General features: G+C 32.7%; 1 protein-coding gene across 1 annotated transcript in view; it reads left to right on the top strand.

Annotated features, from left to right (window-relative positions):
- Positions 1 to 2,981: 2,981 nt before the first annotated feature.
- Positions 2,982 to 23,724, top strand: part of NGR-A21 (neuropeptide receptor A21) — a 90,594-nt gene continuing 69,851 nt past the window's right edge. The window contains exon 1 of the mRNA XM_073082400.1: positions 2,982 to 3,229. The gene's annotated coding sequence lies outside the window, so the exon portion shown is untranslated. The remainder of the gene's footprint in view (positions 3,230 to 23,724) is intronic.

Below are 23,724 nucleotides of genomic sequence, written 5' to 3'. Positions count from 1 at the left end.
CAAAGACTGTGAGGGTATTTGATTTAAAAGACATGTGTGAGACATGTTTTATTTCATGAACATAATACATTGAGAGATAAATTGTATATTTTATTGATTATTCCGTACAATTAATAGTTCTTTGATATTACACTAGTTATAATTTATATATCACATAATTTATATACTTGTAAAGATAAGGCATAACACATCAAATCCTCCTCTCGTATGTAAAACTATTGCTATGGCTTCAACTCTTGGACTTTGATACAAAAGGGATAATATTCGGGGCCAACCAATAAGATGCTCTATTAAGTACGAAAAGTACTTAATATTTCTCTACTACGGGTACCCAATAACACCCAACCGCGTCAAATCTTGCCTAATTCTATAGATTTCAGACTTATCTACTACCTACACAAAACTCTCTAACGTACATCAGTTATTTATTATTTATAGAGAAAATGAATACCAATATTCTCATGTTCAAAATTCACGCGTATTAAGCCGCGGATATCACTTGTATAATTTATTAAGGTAATTTAATTGTAGGTTCGGTATGAAATTGCTAGAGACTCGTAATATCACCTTATTTATCAAGTTATATAATTGCAATATCCAACTTATTCCATTCTTTCATCAAATAAGGAGTTAGCATGACTACGTATGAATGACATAAATATGATACGTACTCTTAACGTTATGAAATTGTACTTTATTAAAATGTTATAAAATATTTAGTAACGTTTATTAGACAATTAATAAATTCGCTAATGAAAATTAATTATTTTTTATTCGTAAATTTTATTTGCACATTTATTTTACTTCTATTTAAAATTTTGCTATTTGTCACTTTACGTCGCATTTTTATAATTAACATAAGAACTGTAATTGGACTTTTATGTTGTAGTCATTAAAAATGTACGTTGTTCACCTTATCCCTAATTATGATGCCACCCACGAATCTGCCAGAGGTCGGTTAAAGGTGAGATACTACCCCTAAGGAATAAGTTAAAGATCTTACTTCTATTTGAATTACTTGAAATTTAATTTAATATTACTCCTTCATAAAAAATAAATTTCGAGTATTCTGAGAAAATTGAAATTTTATTAATAAGTAATCCCGTGCGATAAATAAAAATATCCATACATTTTTATTTATGAGTAATTTACAAGAATTTATATAAAGCGTGGTGATTCATATAAATAATTTGAATACTTTCAAGACAAAAAATCATTTTGACATTGACTGTTCAATAGAGGTAGACATAATGTACTTGCACAGCGGCTGTGACAATATACATACAAAACACCTTTTGTATTATCTGAAGCCTGCTTCTGAAATTGTGCGTAGAAGACAGTGTCACGTAATATTATTATTATTCAGATTCAAATATATAGTCGCCGTAGTAATTTTATAGAAATAAATAAAAAATGTAGTGTACTCAATTGTATGAAAATAATATAAGCATTGTTGTCGAATTAAAATGTAAGTTCCTTTAAATTATTCTATTATTTTTCCGACACAAAAACTCAGAAAGGTTAAAAACACATCGTAATGGGCAAATATTACATCGTTATTGGTTGACATTGACTGTTCCTATGTATTCATCTGTGACAACAGTAACCATTACCAATTTTGATAAGAATAGTATTTCCGATATATAAGAAAAGAAAACTATTTCTGTATTCGACGACCCGCGTGGCGGGGCGGTCACCATACCGGTCTGAAGCGCAAAGGGTCCCGGGTTCGATCCCCGGCCAGACAGATATCTAAATGATGAATTTGGATTTCTGTTTCTGGGTCTGGGTATTTGTGTTTAGTCTATGTGTGTCTCCATGGCACCCACGACACAGGGAATCCTAGTGTGGGGCTGTGAGTGTAAAAAGCGTTTGTTTATTTAATCAGATATATTATATATCTAAGCGCAAATAAATATATTAAGTACTTATTTCAAAAAGTAAAGTTCATTTGGATCTAGACAACATTTAAATGTTTTTGTAATTGGTAAAAATCGATCAATCAAAGCGTGTTTGAATGAAACTAATTCAAGAAATAAAATTTTCTCGTCGGGCAGAATATGGTACACTTTAATATTTCGTTCGAGAGTCGAACCACAAAGGCTTCTACCACCTTCAAAGTTAAATATTAAATTACTTTTTTTACCATTATTTTTTTTTTGGGATATACGTAGATACAGAATTGCGGTAACTACCTACATCATTTTACCGAAATAAATGAGCTTGCCCGCTCCGTTCTAGTCATAACTTTCTAACTTTATGCTAAAGTGCCAGACATTTTTAAAGTAAAAGTCCACTAGGCTCAAGTAAAGTCCTATATGTTGGTCTTTTACGACCGGCGTGGCGTAACGATCACCACCGGTGACACCCTTGATATTTAGAGAGGTTTCGGGTTTGATCCCCGTCCGGGTAAACGTCTAAATTACGCATTTATATTTTTTCTTTAGGTTTTGTACGCAAATACCTGTGTTTTAAAATTTAACGTATTGTCCATGTCACCCACGATACAGGAAATCCTAATATGGTGCTATGATTGTATTATGATTCTTATGACCGCCATTAAAGTGTCTATTTTTATATGAATATTGATATATCTTCAAAATGGTTAGGTATAATTTGTCATAAACGTTGGACTGCATAATTAAAAGTTTATAAATATGTTGCTTGAGACAATTACATTAAGTGATATTTTGTTTTAAATGAAATGTTATGTAAATAATTTATGCAGGACTATAGAGCACTTATAAGTGCAAATTTAAATTTCTTTTCTCCCGGTAGTTGCTTCGCATTAATACAATGAAGATGTCAACTGCAGTTAAAACGTTACCAGTTGTACCGATGTACAAAGCTACGTCTAGAATAAACATTTCAGGACGTCCGTCGCTTCCAAATCATCCCTAAAAGCTTCCTCAAACTGAAAATGTTGCGTAGATGACTCGTATGTGATTCAGGCAAGATGCGCCGGTCTCAGGCAACCGGTCCACGGCCAGTCAGTGGTTGGTACTCGTAGTGACGGCTCGCGTGCGTCAGTCGGAAAATGGCGGAACGGCTACGAAAATCGTAAAAGTTTCTAACTTAAAAAAAAAAACTTACAGTACTTTAGAAATTATGTGAGTGGAATTTTAAACTGTGTAAGTTAATAGGTGTTTGATAACTTTTAAACTTTTTTTTTGGATTTGCCAAAATAAATCATTGTGACTAAAAAGTTTCAAGAAGGCGACATAATTATGTAAGTATTTTTTAATATCGGATCCGGATGTTGTAACATTTTTCATAGTTTATGAAGTTTAAATAAATTAAATTTCGTTAAAACATTGACACTTAAAGGAATAATACTTACTAATTAATGTTGTATTAATAATAACTCAAGAATGATTATTTGGAGAAATTATTAATTTTTATTTATTTTTTTTTATTATTACGTGTTCGCTTGTATTTCAACGGAGATTAATCAGTAGGTTTGTAATGAGTGTGTAAATGGCGGTCCAAAGTGTAACACAGTTCCATTAAATATATATACATACTCGTATATATATGTATATTTGTACTTGTCTAAGGTATTTTCAAGATTTGATCTGCTGTAGATGTAGCGATTTATTTATGATCTTCATATGTATTTAGTCTGTGTCACTACACGTCTTCCTTATTTATCCTTAAAAATAATTAAACATATATTTTTTTCCTTACTCAAAGGTAAGCTTGTGTGCGATTACTTAATGATATAAGCGTTCAAAATATATCATTAGTGTCAGTTATTTTTGGAAATATTTTATTACATAGAGAACGAATTTAATCATTAGAAATTATCATAAAAACCCTAAAAACCCGACTGCTTAAAAATAATCTACAACGATGCAGAATAAATTATTATATGCTATGTCACTCTCGAAATTTAGAAGAATCCAAAGACAATTCATATGTTAAAATCTGTTTAGACGTTTGGGCTGCAGGGTCTACCAAAGAATGAGATATATAAAGAGCGTATGTACCCTCGAAGAACATTATCTTCCGCAGTCTGAAATTTAAAGAGCCAGGACTCTTAAAGCCCGCTCCATATTCTCGCAAGCATCTTGCGAGAACGCGAGAAAAGCACGAGAAATGAGAATGTGGAGCCGAATCGGATTTTTCTCGCGTTCTCGGAGAATGTGGAGCGGGCTTAAAACTTATTTACCCTCGCCTCACTTATTTTTATTCCCGATTTCACTTTTGATTGATTAAGGATACCTTTTTTTTTTTTTGTTTACGAGGGGGAAACCTTCAAAAGGTACCCAGTGCCGTGGGAGCGACACAGGGTTATGTGGGATTTTTACCGCACTAAAACCCCCCCGGTGGCCTTCCTCTACGTTGCCAAGAGGACTCCGGGATCTCCTACGGAACGCAACCGGAGTCCTCTGAACGCGTCGCCCCTTCGGGCTCCACCCAGGTAAGCTCCAGGACTCGCCACACCGTCTGGTGTTTACGACGGTATGCGACCACACACACCGCCGTCCTTCCCGGAGTTGCTTACCGGGCGGTTCGACCTCCCAATCTTGCCACCCGCAACCCCGGAAGCCCCCTTTTAGTCGCCTCTTACGACAGGCAGGGGATACCGTAGCCCTATTCTAGTCCCGGGACTACAGGGACATGATTAAGGATACCTAACGTTTGTTCGACCGTTATGTTAGTATATCTCCAATCTGATCTTGCCTAGATCAGTCCCACTTTCATATTTTGATACTGACGATAGAAAAAATATGTATAATATCTACATAGATAACGCTTGTTTTCACTGTATAGGTTTGAGGACATCGCTGAACCATAAGGCCACTTATTGTGTACTAGATTGTACACTTGTGTAGTTTTCCGGTTTTATTTAATTTTACATTGAACAATAAAACATTGAGAATATTTAAGAATATTAAATTGCAATATAAAAAAGTATTTATTACTCTTATACACACAAACGAAATATTTTTTTCATTAAAATCATGACACTTTATTTCAATTTATTTTTTGTATAAACTATTTTTTCCAATATATATATATACGCAGGCTGAAGAAAATTCTACGGAATACTTCTAAAAACCAAATATTTTCTGTCGCTTATTTTTATATAGTTCACACAATTGTTTTTTTTTTAATATTTATGGCACAAAAAGCATTGCATGCAGCGCAGCTCCAAAAGAAATAAATAAACTTAAAAATGTGCTTTATATTTTCGATTTTTGGCACGCTCTCTATTTGCATAAAAACTTCAACCAACCTTTGTAAAAAACTACTTATGAAGTGTTATTGTAAGAAAAGGGTCGCTTTAAATAACAAGTCTCTATCTAATTAAAGTTATATAGGAATGTGGTTCAAAAACTTATGTCTTTGTCTAAACACTGGAGTTTATGTTTCATTAAATTATTAATTACTCTGGTAGGCATAGTTCATACGTTATACTGGTTTTGTTTAAATTATTATCATTTGGCCCGAATAATATTCGTATAACGTGCTATATTTTCATAGCTGATAGTACTACATACTTTCTGCTGATACTATACTTTCTGGTATAAGGAAGGTTAGAGGTCCTAGAGCCCTTTGTTATTCGACGCCGGAAGCACCACCGCCGCACCTATTTCTGCCTAATATGCAATGTTAAGTGTCAGTGTTCTGCGTTAAGGGTGTGGTAGGAGCGACATACTTATGTGAGTCGTTTCAAGTTAGTCCTCAGCAACGTATCTGCTGCCAACCACAAGTATGAATCTAATCTTATCTTGGGTTAATTACACATGTTCATTGGCAGCATTACTTATTTACCATCAGGTAAACTGCATCTATTGCTACTTTAATAGGATTAATAATATACAAAGTAGGTATATCAGTATAAACATTGCCAGTGAAGAAAAATGAATCTCATTAAAAAATTTATCACGTTGAAGTAGAATTTTCAAGTTTCATGGTAATCAGTTAAACGGTGTGGAAGCTTAACGATGTGATAAGTGTATAACCACAACGTACAAACAACATTTCTATGTATATAAACATGAGCAGAGTTAAGAAGTGAGCACAAGATGTAATCACGGAGTGGAAATTATAAAAATGCGAAATTGCTTGAAGTACCTTTAATAAGATATATGTATGTTATATTGTAAGCTTAGTCAGTTTAGTACATAATATATTATTAGGCCACATTTTGTTTTCAGAGTGGACATTTTCTATATAAATACTGTCAAACCGCTTCACACTGACGCTATCTCGGATTGATGGACGATGGACATAATTATATCTAAGGTTGACTCATTACCAATTAGTAAAAACTTGTGGATGACGTTTTTCTCCCTATCTCCGGTCTGTTACGAATAGATAGTCGAATGTTTTTAGTAATATGGCAATAAAATATCACTATTTCCTATTCAAATTTTCAAATAAGTATAAGAAGTTTCAGCCCAATTGAACAGTGAGAAGTGGGCCAAACTTGACTTACAGTCTAATAATTTCATTACTCACAGACCGACAGACACAAAGCTCATTGACGTCCCACTCAACTCATTGACTCGGAAATAAATGGACGGCTCTTGAACTTGTGCAAAAATTATTCCAAGACAATTTTGTCCAAATATGACGTTGCTTAGCAAAGCATTTGAAACCTATTTTTATATACTTAGTTTATAACAATGTAATATTACGATAATATTATATACCGAAGACATTCCACCAGTAGTGATAGACCAGAAATAGAGAGGAAAAGTAGGATCCATGAGTTATTACATAAATTATTCATGTTTATTGTCACATGATATAATAGGATCATCTATTGTATGAATGGCCTAACCATGAGCCAGTCAGTTGATTAAATGTTGTATTAGACGCTACGCTAATATCAATCAGAAAGTTAGTTAAACGGCGCCGTTTTTAAGAGGCCAGAATGTTAATTGAACGGTAAATTCTGTTGGATGCTTTTTTTACTTTTTAAGCATAATTTATCAATTTGATGTATGGTCCGTTGCTCGTCCGTTGCATTTTTTCTTTTGGTAGCACGTAGCTTCTCCTTTCTGCTTCAAAACTTTCTATTATTGGTGACCGTGACACCCTACATGGCTTTAAATCTTCTTTTCCTTTTAGACGTGAAACAATTTATTAATCCGTAATAATTATATACTTATTCCAAATTTTGAACAGTCACGAAGTAACTTATGATGACTCTCATATTTTGAGGTTAAATTGAAAACCTGTCAATATCACTTTAAAAAATATGATTATAGTTTAATAACCCTGTCACTGTGATTCGTTGTCTTAATCGAACTTTCATTGTGCGGGATCTTAATAGGACGAATAAGTCACAAACTCAATGGAATTGCCTTAGATATGCCTAAGCTTAATGATTGCAATATCAACTATAACCCTTTGACATTTATCGTTTTTATTTTAATCATTCTCACGCAAACAATTGAATAAATTCAAACGATTTATTGCATACTTATGTTAATAACAAATACAACATAATTTAAGACCTTGTCAATTATAACCATAATTTATTAGTGCATGATACATAATATTTTTCCATTGTACATGGTTCTTCACTATACCGGTTTAGGGCATACACATACGGTACGGTATATATATTATGCGGTACGACGTCGTGCGATGACAAAAAAATCGTCTCGCAAAAATGACGTGACGATGAAAATCAACAACAACAACAAATACTATTTATTTGTTCACCATATAAGATACATATAACACTATAAATGAGATAGCGTACAAAAAGGCGGCCATATCGCTTAGAAGCGATTTTTTCCAGACAATGGAATTAAAGAAATATGGGATCGTAAGAAGGTAGGTTGTACACATACAGTAAGAAAGTATATACATAAATACATAGCAGGAAGGTCCTGTGTCAATGGCGTAACATAGGTAATAAGAGAGACATAAGAAGGAAATATGTTATGAGGAAGAAAGGATAAAAGTAAGAAGGAAACCAAGTCAAAGCTGCAAGTAATCAGCTTTGACGTGGTTCTTAAAAATATACAAGGAACTGGATAGACGGATAGATTTAGGAAGGGAGTTCCAAAGGCGGACAGCAACAACAGTAAAGGATTTTTTGTAGAAGGAGGAGGAGTGTATAGGAGTGCTGAGGACAAGGTTATTTGTGGAACGTAAGGAGCGGTCATGGGTTAAGTGGAGGTAATTGAATCGACTTTTAAGGTAAGGATCATACATCATACATTTTTGGGTCGGATTGTTGCGAAGTAGTGTTAATCTTAAGTTAATACCATGGATTTCCGCAAGTAAAGTAACGCCTGATATAATTAAATACTTAAAATTTTCGATATCATTTCGAAATTTTGGAAAATAAAAGAGTAAAATTCTCAGTGCAATTCAATAGACACATAACTTAAGCAAACTTAGTATTCATTAAATTTGATATACAAAATATAATATTCATTAATTCAGTTACAAATTTATTAACATCAACTCACATATCATCATACAAAGACTTGTCAGAAAGACGGATTCAAAGTATGTATGTATAGCCCCGCGGCTTATGTAGACAATAGCGTAGGCTACAAAGCTTTTACTAGTTTTAATAAGTTGGAGTAAAATTAATAAAACAGGTTATTAAAATAAATAATTGAATTACGTAAAATATAAAGTTATAAGTCTCAAGGCCCAAGATTAATCTCGTTCCAAAATATACGTAAAAAATCTATTATAGAGACGCAATCTGCTTTAAAATGTAATAAACTTAAAAAAACGAATTTTAAAATATTTTCCAATGTTTTTAATTTAGACATGAAATTATGTGTCAAACATGAGAAGTATGCGTAAATAATGAAATTTTCCCCTGACTAGAATGCTTCGGTGTGTAATAAATGAGAAATTCCATCCAAATTTCGCAATATTGAAGTTGTGACATAGCATAGAATTCAACGGTCGTAAACACACAATTTAGGAAGTCCCTTGGAACAATAAACAATGTATTTACAGCGACGAGAAAATTCCAACTTAGTTATAAACACTAATTTGTTATCGTTTAAAAAATGTCAGCGTTTCTACAACCCATTCGTCTTTTCCTAACAGTATCTTTACAAATATCCATTGGTAGAGTGGCTTAGAATTCACCGAGTGCTTTTCTTTCACCTTCGCGTGGAAATAAATTTAAAGATAGTGTTGATTTTAAAAACAAAGGATGTCGCGTCGAAGATGGAAGATAAATACTCAGTCCCAATCGTATTAATAGGGTATCGTATTAAATCGTATTAGGTGTATACGAATGATTCTTTTTTTTAATAATATCAAGTCGGACTATAGAAAAACGTATCTAATGCGTTACTAAGTCCTAGGTCCATAAAATATGTCATAACACAGGCACTAGTCTAATGGAAACAAGAAACGACTGTTTGACGTCTTCTCTAGTACACAAACGCTCGTGAAAATTTACTACCCTGCTCAAAGACAGACCGTATTAACTTGCTTAATCAAATTGCTATATGATGTACAATATACTAGTGTGATATATATGACCACTGTTTTCGCTTATGTTAGTAAAAAGTATTTATTTCATATTTTCGTCAGTATTTACTATCATCATATTTAATGTATGGTCTTCAGTAAACCACGAAATAAGATTTATATTTCATATTTTTGAAACTAGCGTAGTATTATTTTAAAATTATATGATTTATATCTATACCGCCGAGGTTATTTCTACCTTGTAAAAGCAAAAAGTAAAACTGTTACGCGTTTCTGAGTTCTGGTTTGAAGGGTATAAAGTAAATACTTCTTCCAGACATGTTGCAAGGTTTCATCGAAATATGTATTTAGCAACAAATATGTGACTGACCTTAAGTACGACTGAAACCCTACTAAGGATTGATTATAGATGTCCGTGGGTGGCAATCTCCACTTAACATTAGGTGAACAACACGCTCTTAAATTAAAAACAAAACATAGAAATAGCAGCTTATACTATTTGCATTGAATTTGAATGCATAAATTTAAAACCAGTTTACAATTATTTTGTTCGTAGAATTTTTCTCCGCTAAAACCTTCATTCGTTAACATTTCTAAACTGGCACCGTCAAAACAAGACAGGCCAATTTGTTACGGTTTGTATGGTATGTAACGTCGTTTGTGTAAAACATCGCATAGCGTGGCAAACGTGTAATTATTTAAATGGGTAATTTGAAATTTAACATCCAGTTTTTTCTACTTTGTTTATACTTAATCCTAGCAACTTTGTAGTAAAATTGCGTCTAAGATTACGAGCAAACAAATTAGTAAATAAATGTTTTTTTTTGTATTAATGATGTTATGAAACAACCACAAATTACAAATATAATTAATCCCGCAGCTGCTGTATAACTATTAAACTAAATATCTTTTAAAAAGATACATTGTGTTGCGTGCATTTAAAAACGTTTAGGTACTATTTGTTTAACAGCTCACGAGCAAAAAATGTAAGCAATCTGTTCTTGTATAGTAGAAGAAGTTCATTAATTTGTTTAGTTAGTGTTGGTACATTCGTGTTTTTATCTCGATTTGATAGAGCATTTGTTAAGTAACCAATTGAAGCCATAGACGTATAAATGGTGTTCTGTTTTTCTTCTCGTATTTGTCTAACTATTTCGCAAATATTCATGCCAAGAGACTAAATGGAATGATTTACTGTGAATGCTCTTTGCTTTATATTTTCTGTTTCTTAGGTTAATATTTCATTTCGTAAGATAATTATTTTCTTACAAACCAGTTAAGCTATTTTTTGTTGGTATTTTTTCATTAACAGAATCTTGTTTATTATGTATCGTTTACCGATTATTTAACTCTACTTAAGCAAATTGGAGGTGTTTCATTAATTTACCGTATTAGGATAATTGGATCATTATTCTTTGTTTTTATTTACTACATCGTTATGTACGCACTCATCGGATATGCTATTATTTACGTATAGGATTCTCCCTTGAGAACTTGTAACAAAATACGAATAGGAATAACAACGTTGACGTCAACAAATGAGATGAATAGACCGAACAATTAAAGAAGTCTTCCAACTTCCGACATTATTTGGGCACGAGTGACGACATTACTGTTTACATAGGTATCGTAGCGGAAAATGATATAAGTTTATTTTGCTTCATTCAAAGGCATAAATCATAATACCTATAGATATTCTCTGTTTTCAATTTCATTTTTTTTTGATTTTGTATATCTTCTTTCTTCGGATAGTTCAAAACTCTGCCATCAGAGAGTCATGAGCCATATCTTTCTTTATAGATATCCAAAGATACTTTCAATTAAATTATTGTTTGGTTTTCTTATTATGGTGTTTTGATGATTTATCCAGGTCTCTTAAAATAGAACAGGTGTACCGGTATTTCACTCCCCAATTCCTCGGGACTGTCCAGCAGTGGGATATAGTAATTGCCCAAGTACGGGGTGAACTCGCACATAGAGGGTCCGTATCACCAAATGTTCGTTTATTTTAATAATGATGGAGCGAATGTAGTTTTAACAGATATTTAATAAAATTATTTCTCGTAGAGGTCACATAAACCGGATTAATATGTGCATGTACCAGAGTACCAATATCTGAAGTTCTAATTATAAAGTTCGGAGTCCTAAACATAGTTACTATCTGATATGAAGCTCCCGAACAGTAATGAAGCAGTCAGACATTCTTGGAATAATTCTCTAATTCTTAAGAAACTAAGAGAAAATACTATGTTGGCTATCAAAATATGTTAAATACACTTGGGTTATGGGCAACGAAATTAAAAACAACGATTGTTTGGAACTAGTAAAGACTTTATTCTTCCTCAATACAGCGACAGCCATTTGCAAGAACCATAGACCAAGGCCATAGAGTTAAATTTTATTTTTCCTAATACTCCCACTACAATTTAACTCCATTTACAAGTTAATAACAAAAAAAAATCAATTGACATCAAATAAAATCTGATCTCTTAAACAAGTAAAACTTTGAGTGGGTAATGCTTTAGTCAAAATGTCTGCTAATTGACAATTACTTGGAACATAATTAATTTTAACTAAACCCATATCAACGGTTTCCCGTACAAAGTTATATTTGACATCTATATGTTTAGTTCGCTTATGAAACCCGGGATTGTTTATCAATCTGATGGCACTCTGATTATCTACATATAATGTGATACAATCATAACTTTCACCTAAATCAGACAATAACTGCTTCAACCACAATATCTCTTTAGTACATTCACTAGCAGCAACATATTCAGCCTCTGTAGTGGAAAGAGCAACGGTCTTCTGCTTCTGGCTGGACCATGTGATTGGTCCCCCATTCATCATAAACAAATATCCTGTAGTGGATTTACGTGTATCAATATCATTAGCAAAATCTGAATCTGAATATCCAACAAGATCATTGCTTTCTCCACTGTACTTTATACACAAATTTTTAGTCTTTATTAAATACCTAATTACACGTTTAAGAGCATTTACATGTTGTGGACCTGGATTGGTTACATATCTGCTTAATACATTAACAGCAAATGAAATGTCTGGCCTTGAGACAGAACACAAAAACAATAAACAACCTATAGCTTCTCTATAAGGAAAATCAACAACAATTTCATCAGAATTCTTTGAAATAATAACATTGCTATCTGCAGGAGTGTTAGCAGGATTTGCATCACTCATACAAAACTTCTCAATAATCTGATTAATATAATTTTCCTGATGAATGTATATATTGTTATTAATATGTTCAATTTGCATGCCCACAAAATATTTGAAATTTAATATTTGAATTTGAAAAGCTTGTTTTAAATATTCAATTATCTCTTTTATAAGTTGTTCATCTGATGATATTACAAGGGCATCATCAACATAAATTATTAAGAATACTTTAGTACCATTAAAAAGGCCTATGTAAATACACTGATCAGCCTGAGATTGGACAAAACCATATTTAAACAAGAACTCGGTAAATGTTTTGTTCCAACATCTAGGTGCTTGCTTTAAACCATACAGTGATTTATTTAATTTCAATACAAAATCACCTTTAATTGACAAACCCTCAGGTATATCTATAAAAATATTCTCTTCAAGATGCCCATTTAAAAAGGCAGTCTTTACATCAAACTGTTGAATTCGTAAATTATTCTTTGCAGCAACAGCAAGTACAACTCGAATAGAATCATAACGGGTTGTTGGAGAAAATATTTCTTGATAATCAATATCTTTTATTTGATTAAATCCTCGTGCACATAAACGAGCCTTATAGCGCACAATTTCATTATTCTCATTCTTCTTTAAGGTAAAGACCCATTTCGTAGTAAGGGTTCGTTGATCAGACCTTTTAACTGCAGTCCAAGTTTTATTTTCTTTATGTGCTAACAACTCTTCTTTGATAGCTTCTGACCATTTGTTCTTTTGTGGACTATTCAATGCCTCTGCATATGTTTGAGGCAATGATAGCTCTACAAGATTTGCTTCATAATTTCTATTGATACGTGGTCTCAAATTAACTGTGTGTGCTGTTGTATCTAACAATTCTTGTGATGGTTCATAGTCAGGGTCATCAGTGTTACTCCCATCACAACTAAGCATGCTATCTTCACTATCTATTGCCGAACTATTCACTAGAGTATCATCCAATTTATTATGCGCATTAGATTCTTGTGCTTCACTTCCATTTATATTTGAATCTTCTTCATCAATAATACTTATTTGTGCAATATTTTTCCTTATGCTTGGAATATGATGTTCATCAAACACTACATTTCTAGAAATAGTTATTTTCTTTGTATCCATATTATACATTCTATAGTTGATGTTGTCGTAGCCAACAAGTATCATTTTCCTGCTTTTCTTCTCTAACTTTGTTCTTAATTGATCTGGAACATGAACATAGCCAATACTACCAAACACCCTAACATGTCCTAATTGTGGTTTGATCCCGTTCCACAATTCATAAGCTGTTGTATTTGGAGTTTGAGTGGAGGGTATTCTATTCAATATATATGTAGCACATTGTACAGCTTCTGCCCAAAGCTCCAATGGAACATCACGCGCATATAACATTGAACGTGCACTCTCTACTATGGTACGATTTTCCCTTTCTGCCCGTCCATTTTGTTCTGGAGTATATGGAGCAGTACGCTCATGAACTATCCCCTCTCTGTCTAAATACTCAATAAAAGCTTTATTTACATACTCTGTTCCATTGTCGGTATGTAATATTCTGATATTATGCAAAAATTTATTTTTAATCATAGCATTGTACTTTTTTAAGACTTCCAAGACATCACTTTTATGTTTAATAAAATATACATGCCTGTAACTCGTTGCAGCATCCTTGAAAAGTACAAAATATCTCATACCTTGAACAGACGAGATACTCATAGGTCCACAAACATCGGAATAAACCAGGTCACCAGGCTGTAGTTCACCTCGCTCAGATTTGTGAAATGGGAACTTGCTTTGCTTCCCATATGCACACGCTTCACACACAAACTTACTTTGTCCATTGTCAATCATTTTTAGTCCTGTCACAACACTATTTGCACTCATGTTTTTAATTTGTTTAAGATTAATGTGTCCTAACCTTTCATGCCACATTTTCATATCACTTTGACTATTTTGAACTAAGTTACATGTATCTGGAACCACTGTTTTTATATTCAACTCGTACAAATTGTTTTCTTTAATACTTGCACTCATCACAACCTTATTATTTTTGTAAATCAGTGCACTTGTGTCTTTCTTCACAATAGAGTATAATTTTCGTATTATCACCCCTTCAGAGAATAAGTTTCTTCTTAAACTTGGAACATATAACACATCATGCAGTTCACTAGTCTCCCACTGTTTATTGACATATCTCTGTATCAATACTTTTCCAATGCCAGATACTTCCACACATTGTTTATTTCCCAATGTCAATGTCTTCTGGTTACATTCAGAGAGTTCCAAAAAGAAATCCTTTCTAAAAGTCATATGGGCAGAGGCACCGCTATCTAAAATCCAAATATTCTCTTCAGTATTACATGAATTATTCTCCACATAAAACGCTAACATATCTGCACCTTCTTGCCGAGGTTTTCTAGTATTGGATTTTTTAGGAGCACGACATTCTCTAGCGAAATGCCCCCTCTTACCACAGTTATAGCATTCAAACCTATGTTTACTTGACTTATTACTCTGACTTGTATTTCTGTCACTCGCTACTTGTTTACTTTCTTTTGGCTTTGTTTGCCATCCTTTATTGGCAACAAGGAAAGCTGTCTCCTGCTCTTCTTCACCTGCTAAGCTCGCCTCTTCATCTAATAAACGTGCAGTTAGGTTAACAATAGTCTGTTGTTTTGGATCCAAAGACATCCATGCTTGTCGCAGTGCTCTATACTTCGAAGGTAAAGTTCCCAGTATCTTAGTTATGATTGCCATGTCGCTGATAGCTTCACCACTTTCTTTCAATTGTTTAGCTAAGGTTTCCACTTTTGAAATGTGTTGAGCTATACTGTCAGATGGTGACATCTTGTACTGATAGAATTTTTCGTGGATTAACATTTTGCACAATTCACTTTTTTGTTCGTAGATTGTTTCTAATTTTAACATAATTTCAGCGGCAGTTTCACAATTTTCTATAAGAGTTATCTGTTTGAAATCCATCGAAGAGGTTATGATGAACATTGCCATGCCATCATTTTTGAGCCATTCTGTACACTCTCCATGAGGTTTTGGTTTCGAAATATCTATTCCTTTCGCTTTTAGAGCACATTTTATCTGAAACTTCCACTGACGAAAATTATTTCCATCAAATTTTTCTAGATTCATTGCCCGCGTGGAATCCATGTTGCATTTGTTCTGTCAAATTTCTTTCAAATACGATTGTAACTTTTTCTATGCAACTTTCTTCTGTATTTTTATTTTCAGAGTATCCTGGGCCCATAACCACTTGGGTTATGGGCAACGAAATTAAAAACAACGATTGTTTGGAACTAGTAAAGACTTTATTCTTCCTCAATACAGCGACAGCCATTTGCAAGAACCATAGACCAAGGCCATAGAGTTAAATTTTATTTTTCCTAATAAATACTGACTTATTTTACGAAGTACGATACAAGTTTTACTTTTCGATTCCACATGAGTACTCTCGAGTAATGTGAAATGAACAATTACTGTCTTCCTTAAACCCCATGTATGTATTTACATACATGGCGTTTAAGGTAAACGATTTCGTTTACCTCCGCCTTTACAATTAATCTGACAAAAGAAATGTACAGTGATATTAATCTTGTATCAATGAGATGAGTAATCCGTGACTCATGGTCAACTGATAGCCTTTTGATTTTTATTGTCTTAAATTGGGAATATTAAATGTCACATGGCTGCTATAAACTACACGTAAAAGAATATACCAAATACAAAACTGGATTATAATGATACCGTATTGGAAACCTATTTTAGTTTTAATATAGAACAAATGAGTTCGGTTCAACTATTTCCTTGCATTCTTCTGTCGATACTTATAGCTTTGTAGTGCTACGGAATTGCATATTATCTGCTAAGTTATGCAATACTAATTATAGTTCTTCAGGGAATCGTTAATAGAAAAAAATCAAGAGCGTTGATATTAATTCGGATGGCACGTTAAACTAACTTGTTCATTTCTTTTAAATTGAATAAGCGAAGCTGTTGTTTAGTTGCTAAATTTTGTCTCCACGCTTTATAATAAAAAATAAATGATGTGAGAGACATTTTCTAAGTCATTTTGATCAAGTTTAAAATTATAATTATCAAATAAATAAACACTGACAAAAACAAAACTATAGTACGTAAGATACTCTTAAGTCTCATTGCATGATTTATATACTAGTGCATTTCCGTCGAAAATAAGTTTATGTTCCTCGGAAGTGAACAATATATATGATACGCGGTCACTGCTCTTGAACATTTGTACGTACTGACATGTATTACCTTGAAAGGCCAACGGGTCAATTACAGCAACTTCCTATAAATGTAATTAATCAATCATTTTGTATTCAAAACACAAAATATGTTTTTTGTTGAAACATATCAATAAATTTAATATTCAATCATATGTAGCTATCAAATGAATAATATGATATAATTTACGGAACACGTATGACATTTACGACGTACAAATCGCTTCTTATATGTAGGTACGTTTTAATAAGATAGTTAATGTGTCGAATCATCAATTTGTTCAAAGGTTACGAAGTGTTTAATATGTGGTGACACGCCTCATTCGTCTTGACACGTTTCTTTTTTACTTCAGATACATTAATAGCAAAATTTAACGCTATAATAATTTATCTACTAGGAGAAGACACTTAATCTTAGGAGAAGACTCTAAATCTTTTCTGCTTACTTATATGTGTTTCTCTGTTTTCATGGTGTAAAATTTTATATTCAATCATATGTAAGTATTAAATGAATAATATGATATAATTTACGGAACACGTATGACATTTACGACGTACAAATAGCTTCTTATATGTAGGTACGTTTTAAATAAGATAGTTAATGTGTCGAATCATCAATCACAGGTCATCAATTTGTTCAAAGGTTACTACAAAGTGTTTAATATATGGTGCCACGACACGTTCGTCTTGACACGTTTTATACTTCAGACACATTAATAGCAATATGTAATATTGTAATTGTAACTGCATGTAAAAACGTAACATTATAATTTATTTACTAGGAGAAGACGCTTAATCAACAAGGCCGACTATTGTTCGTATTTTTCTGCTTACTTATACGTGTTTCTTATGTGTTCATGGTGTACAAATGTTAATGTTAATATATAGTGTATTAATCTGTCTTTATTATTCCTCTGAGAATCCAAGTACGAATTTATATGACCTTCATACGAAGTGATAGGAGTCCAGTGTGATGGATTAGTGCTCGAGTGTAATAGATCTACACCCATAAAGACTGTATTAGTGAATTTTATAAAAATAACCCTAATGTTCGTTTGCTTACATTTTAATCTACTCCACAGAACATCTGTTTTGTTACAAACAGTAAATTTGAAATAAAATTTAGAGGTGAACGTACTTACAAAGTATACAAGTCGAAATATTTATATTCGAAAGAAACAGATCAAAATTATAACCTTAAATATGTTTGCATACATTTTTATGTATGAAGAGTAAAATTACCATAAAGGATGCAGTTAACACCTAATCAATGCAAATTTGATGATATAACATGCAATGTAAGTACACTGGTGCGGCAGACATGCAGTTAATTAATTAAGTGTATAATTTAATTATGCCAGTCCAGATATAAATAGTAATACTATTATTACGTGAGTTATTTACATATTATTATCAATGTGACTATTTGTACAGGTACTGGACTAATAAATTATATTTATTCGTACATTATTACATACATACATTTATTCAAATTTTTTTTTCTTTAAACAATGTGACAAATTCAATTTTTTTTTAAATATATTTATTCGTACATTTCAATTGGTTAGGTTAGGTTAGGTTAGGTTAGGTTAGGTTTTTTTTAAATATATTTATTCGTACATTTATTCAATTGGTTAGGTTAGGTTAGGTTAGGTTAGGTTTTTTTTTTTTTTTTATTTTTTTTTTTTTAAATTGATTTCGAACGGGCTAATGGCGATCGACGTCATTTTTTGATGTTAAGAGCTTAGTTTTTAAAATCGATCGGTAGAGCCGTTTAAAAGTTATTAAAAAAAAAAATACGTGTGGCACTCGGAGACTGCCGCGGTAAAGCTATTGCATAGCATTTTTTATGCTATGAAAACGCTCAGAAGGAATTCCAGAAATACAATATATTCTTCCATAATCATCAACATTTACATTAATACATCTTTATCCACTATTTTATCATATCTCCATTATATAAGACATTGCAAATATCAGCTGACATTTCATAACTCAAAGCAAGACTGAACATTCTAAAATATAAAATAGAAAAGTATTTAATAAGTGACATAAAGTATTAACAACCAGCAATATAAATGGATCAATGCGATGTGCCTGTGACATTTGGCCGAATGTTACAGGTACATCGCATTTTTCATTAATAAATGCACTTTGTTTATTCATATTTAAAACACTTTGTACACAAATTATTTGTACCATAAATCATAATGGCGTTTTGATTTTGTGCTGTCAAGTCTGTCAGTTGTAATTGTACGTTTAAAAATAACAAACACTCTTTTACGTTACGATAATATGGTAATATAATTTTGAATTTTATAATGGGAATATAAAATATACTTCACGCAATTTTAAGATTTCTGCACGGATTATAAAAATATGTGTATCACTGCCATCTGTGTTCAAGTTGACGAATTAAGGTTATCAAATAAAATAATAAGGAATGTAAAATAACACTTTATTCAATTATATCCATATTTTTCTATTGACAGTCAACAACTCGGTTGCCTGGAGACTTGATATCCAACAGTCCTCCACCGCTATTTTCACTTACACCACCAGGGGCGCCGGCAGCATTTGGTCAAGGTGACGGCGCACCAGTATGCCATTTTCAGTTCTGACTTCATAATGGAGTCTACCTAATCTTCGGATGACGACTCCGAACTCCCATTTAACTCTTGGGTTGGTGTAACTGCGGACTTGTACCTTATCACCTTGTCCGAACTCCTGCGTTGGCGGTGCATTGTAATGTAATCTGGATAGTGGGGCGGATTTCTTAAATAAGGCATGCATATAGGTTCTTTCTTACCTCTCTGCCGAACATTAACTGATAAGGTGATAACTCTTTTGTATTAGGTGTACGTCTCAAGCGTGCCTTGACAGTTAACAGTTTATCAAATAAACTTCCGCTCTTGCTGATATAAAAGAACATTCAGGTATTAGCCGATTATTTTCTTTTTGTACATTCAAAAATTTAAATTTTAGCTTTGTATATATTTCTTCAAGTTCGTACCTGTATTTTATTTCCTCTTCTAAATTTTCTTCTTCTGTAAGCCATTCAATTTTTTCTTGAATTGCGTAGAATTTGTTCAAATTTTCTTGTAAAGAATTCAGTCGTATATTTATTTCTTCAATGTCAATTTTTTCTATTCCCGAAATGTAATTTTCGGTTAGTTTCATTAACCCACGTAATGTGGCTCGTATTTCCTTATTGTTTTTTAGTTCATTCGACATCTCGTCGCCAATATCAAATAAAATAAAAGGAATGTAAAATAATACTTTATTCAATTATATCCATATTTTTCTATTGACAGTCAACAACTCGGTTGCCTGGAGACTTGATAGTTGGATATCAAGTCTCCAGGCAACCGAGTTGTTGAAAGGTGTTACTTATTTTCGTTACGGAATTTCTCGATTCGGTCGCCGCGCTCAAAGCCCGCGATAAAAGGTATGCAATAGCTTAAAAACATTTAAAAAAAAAAATGTTTGTAGTATTTTTGAGATTTCTCAAAATCTACCGGTTCGAATCGGATAATAATAAATTGTTTGTCCAGTACCCGTATTAATAATTACAAATTATTCGTACGGTAACCGTATTAATAATTATAAATTGTTCGTACAGTACCTGTATTAATAGACTCAGCCTATTATTATAAAGGTAGAACTCTTCGTGACTTCTGTGATACCACGGCAATACTACACAAATGCAGTGATAGCCTAGTGGTTAAGAATCTCGGCCTCTCGATCGAGGGGTCCGAGGTTGAAATCCCAGAAATTAATTATCACTTGCTAAACGGTGAAGGAAAACCTCGTAAGGAAACCTGCATACCTGAGAGATTTATAAAAAAATATATCTCAAAGGTATGTGAAGTCTACCAATACGCACTTGGCCAGCGCGGTGGACTATGGCCTAATCCTTCTCATTATGTGCGGAGCCCCGTGCCCAGCAGGGGGCAGTGGGACAGTAATGGGTTGTCAATAATGATGATGACGGCAATACTTATTTCTACTTGGTAGTGGTCTGAAGCGACTGTGTTGTTTTGTAGAGTGTAGAGACATAAGTAATTTAGTGTGGCAATTTGATTAAAAAACGCTACGTAGATTAAAAAATGATAAAACAATAACATAGTGTATTCATACACGCTCTGATCCACGTTACCATGCCGTGATTGCCTGTCACTTTTGCAAAAAATAAATAGGTTGCATTTTTTGTGAATATAGGTAGGTATACGAGACTTAAAAGAAACAAACTTTTTCTTAACATCTATAGACTGATGTGATATATACTTATATTCACAGCGTTTCAAATACATTACGTATTTTCAACCAAAGATATATTTTAATTTACGAGGCATCCATAGTTTGAAAATGAAAAATGCTGATAGCTGTCCAATGCAATATTTTTACTTCTAAAATTAATGTAAAAGCATTTCTTATAGATGGATTGCCGAATGCCTTTCTAATGGAAACTGGAATTTTAATGGAATGAAAAAGATAATGTTAAAAACTTTTTTGGCTACAAGTAAACAGGTACTTTCGTTATAACTTTGAAGAGAGGTAGAAAGGTTTTTAAAAGTTATAATAAGTGGGATTCTCACTTAGCATCTAAATACGAAATTAAGACAAAGTGGATACTTAGTACGCGAACTTTATTAAAGAGCACGATGAATACGGCCAAATGTTTAGTAAATCAACGTAGATTAGATAGAACATTTAAATTGTATGGATTATTATGTAAAATCATAGAGTGCCGCGAAGTGATAATGTTGTTATCTATTTCTAGATTTTAAAACGAAATAAGAACGATCAATATTTAGTTAATAGTACCTGGATGACCGAGCTTTGCTCGGTGTTTTCTTCAAAAAAGGAGGAGGTTTCTCAATTCGACCGTATATGTATTTTTTAAACGACATTTTCCGAAAATAAAACCTAGCTGGATTTATCGCCTTATTTATACGAATTATCGCCCCCAAAACCCCCTAAATACATTTCAAGAAAATCGTTGGAGCCGTTTCCGAGATCGTTGATATAAATATACATATACAGGGTGAATTTTTAAAACGGGCCTTCAGGGCCAAATCGGAAACTATAAGGATTAGCGAAAAATGCTGAAAGGAGTTACGAGGCCGATTTTGATAAAAACTAAAACTGCATCATTAGTTTTTTTAAATATTTTTTTCCTTAGCCGGGAATCGAACGAGTTCATTTTGAAAAAAATGACACCTCTATATTATTCCACTATCTGATAGTGTCGCTTATAAGGATCAAATTCTGGGAAGTAATGTTATGTGACAAATTAAAGGAAAAGGAAAATTTTGAAGAAAATACGTATTTTTCCATACATTGGCATACTAATCCTTAAGGATTATACATAACAAATGATTTATGTATAGTTCTTTAGAAACAGACATAAGTCATACCATTGAAGAATTTGTTGGTTAATCAACTAATTATTCGATGTTATGACTATGACATACGGCTTAGTATGAGAAAGTAATAGTTTGGCAAATAAGTTACCACCGTTTTTAGGATTTATTTTTTAATGAAAATAGATAACTGATTAAATAGAAAATTCTTATTGTTTGTTGTTTACAACTTCGTTTCAACGTTAAATATGATTTTCTATATCTCTTTTTTAGTAATCACTCGGATTTGACTCTAAAAAGTAATTCTCGAAAATTGTTAACTTTATATCTGTATTAAACGAAACTCCGCCCATAGCAAGTAAATCTATTTTAATGGTCCTAAAAATAACCTTAGCTAAGTCGGATATAAAAATATAAATTATTGCGAAACAAAACGTCCATTTCGAATGATTAGAAACATTGACTAAAAAAAAATGTTAATACAAGAAATGTTTAAATTAATGAATGGCGGGAACTTAACTGCCAAATTAATATGAAAAAATATGTATTTTCTTAAAATTGAGGCTTTTCCTTTAGTTTCTCATTTATCATTACTTTCCAGATTTTGATCCTTATAAGCGACACTATCAGATAGTGGAATAATATAGAGGGTGTATTTTTTTTTCAAAATGAACTCGTTCGATTCCCGGCTAGGGAAAAAGTTATTTTAAAAAAGTAATGATGCAGTTTTCGTTTTTATCAAAATCGGCCTCGTAACTCCTTTCAGCATTTTTCGCTAATCCTTACAGTTTCGGATTTGGCCCTGAAGGCCCGTTTTAAAAATTCACCCTGTATACAAGAATTGCTCGTTTAAAGGTATTAGATAGATAGATATATAGATAGATAGATAGATTATTAAACAATATTTAACTTTTGAATGAATGAATCATGAATTATGTACACAAATGTGATTTACATATTACGACCATTTTGAAACGTCTATATAATTCAAGTTTTTTGACAATTAATAAAAACGATCTGTTTGAGATTATTTATAAGTTGAAGTAGTAACCGATCATGCAGTTCAACTTGGTAATGTGTAATGGTAAGTGGCCATTGCCACCCTTGACATCAGTACCCTTACAATGAATTTTTCAAAACATCCCACAATTTTACGTTACGTTTACTCAATCCATTATTCTGTTCCGTTTGCTTCAGTAGACTGAGTAAAGGTAGCAAGCAATAAGTAAGTGTTCAAGTCTTTTTGTCTGCCTCACATGTTCGCAAAAAAGAGAGACAAAACGTAAAGCGTCAATTTGTCAATTTAGACATTTAATGTTACGTTACTGACACTATAGTTCTGATACAATCCGCTAGGGGCGCAGATTGAAATTTGTATGGGAAAATACGTAGCAAATACAAAAACAGTCATATTTGTCAAAGCGTAAAAACTCATGGTAGTTCCATCTGAAGACCGTCCTGGTTGA

The sequence above is a fragment of the Epargyreus clarus genome, unplaced genomic scaffold (genome assembly GCF_041222505.1).
Source record: "Epargyreus clarus isolate Ecla_fem2 unplaced genomic scaffold, WU_Ecla_fem_2.2 ptg000017l, whole genome shotgun sequence".
In the NCBI taxonomy this organism is placed as follows: domain Eukaryota; kingdom Metazoa; phylum Arthropoda; class Insecta; order Lepidoptera; family Hesperiidae; genus Epargyreus; species Epargyreus clarus.
Note: the sequence above shows the minus strand (reverse complement) of the source record. Positions and strands in the feature narration are given on the sequence as shown.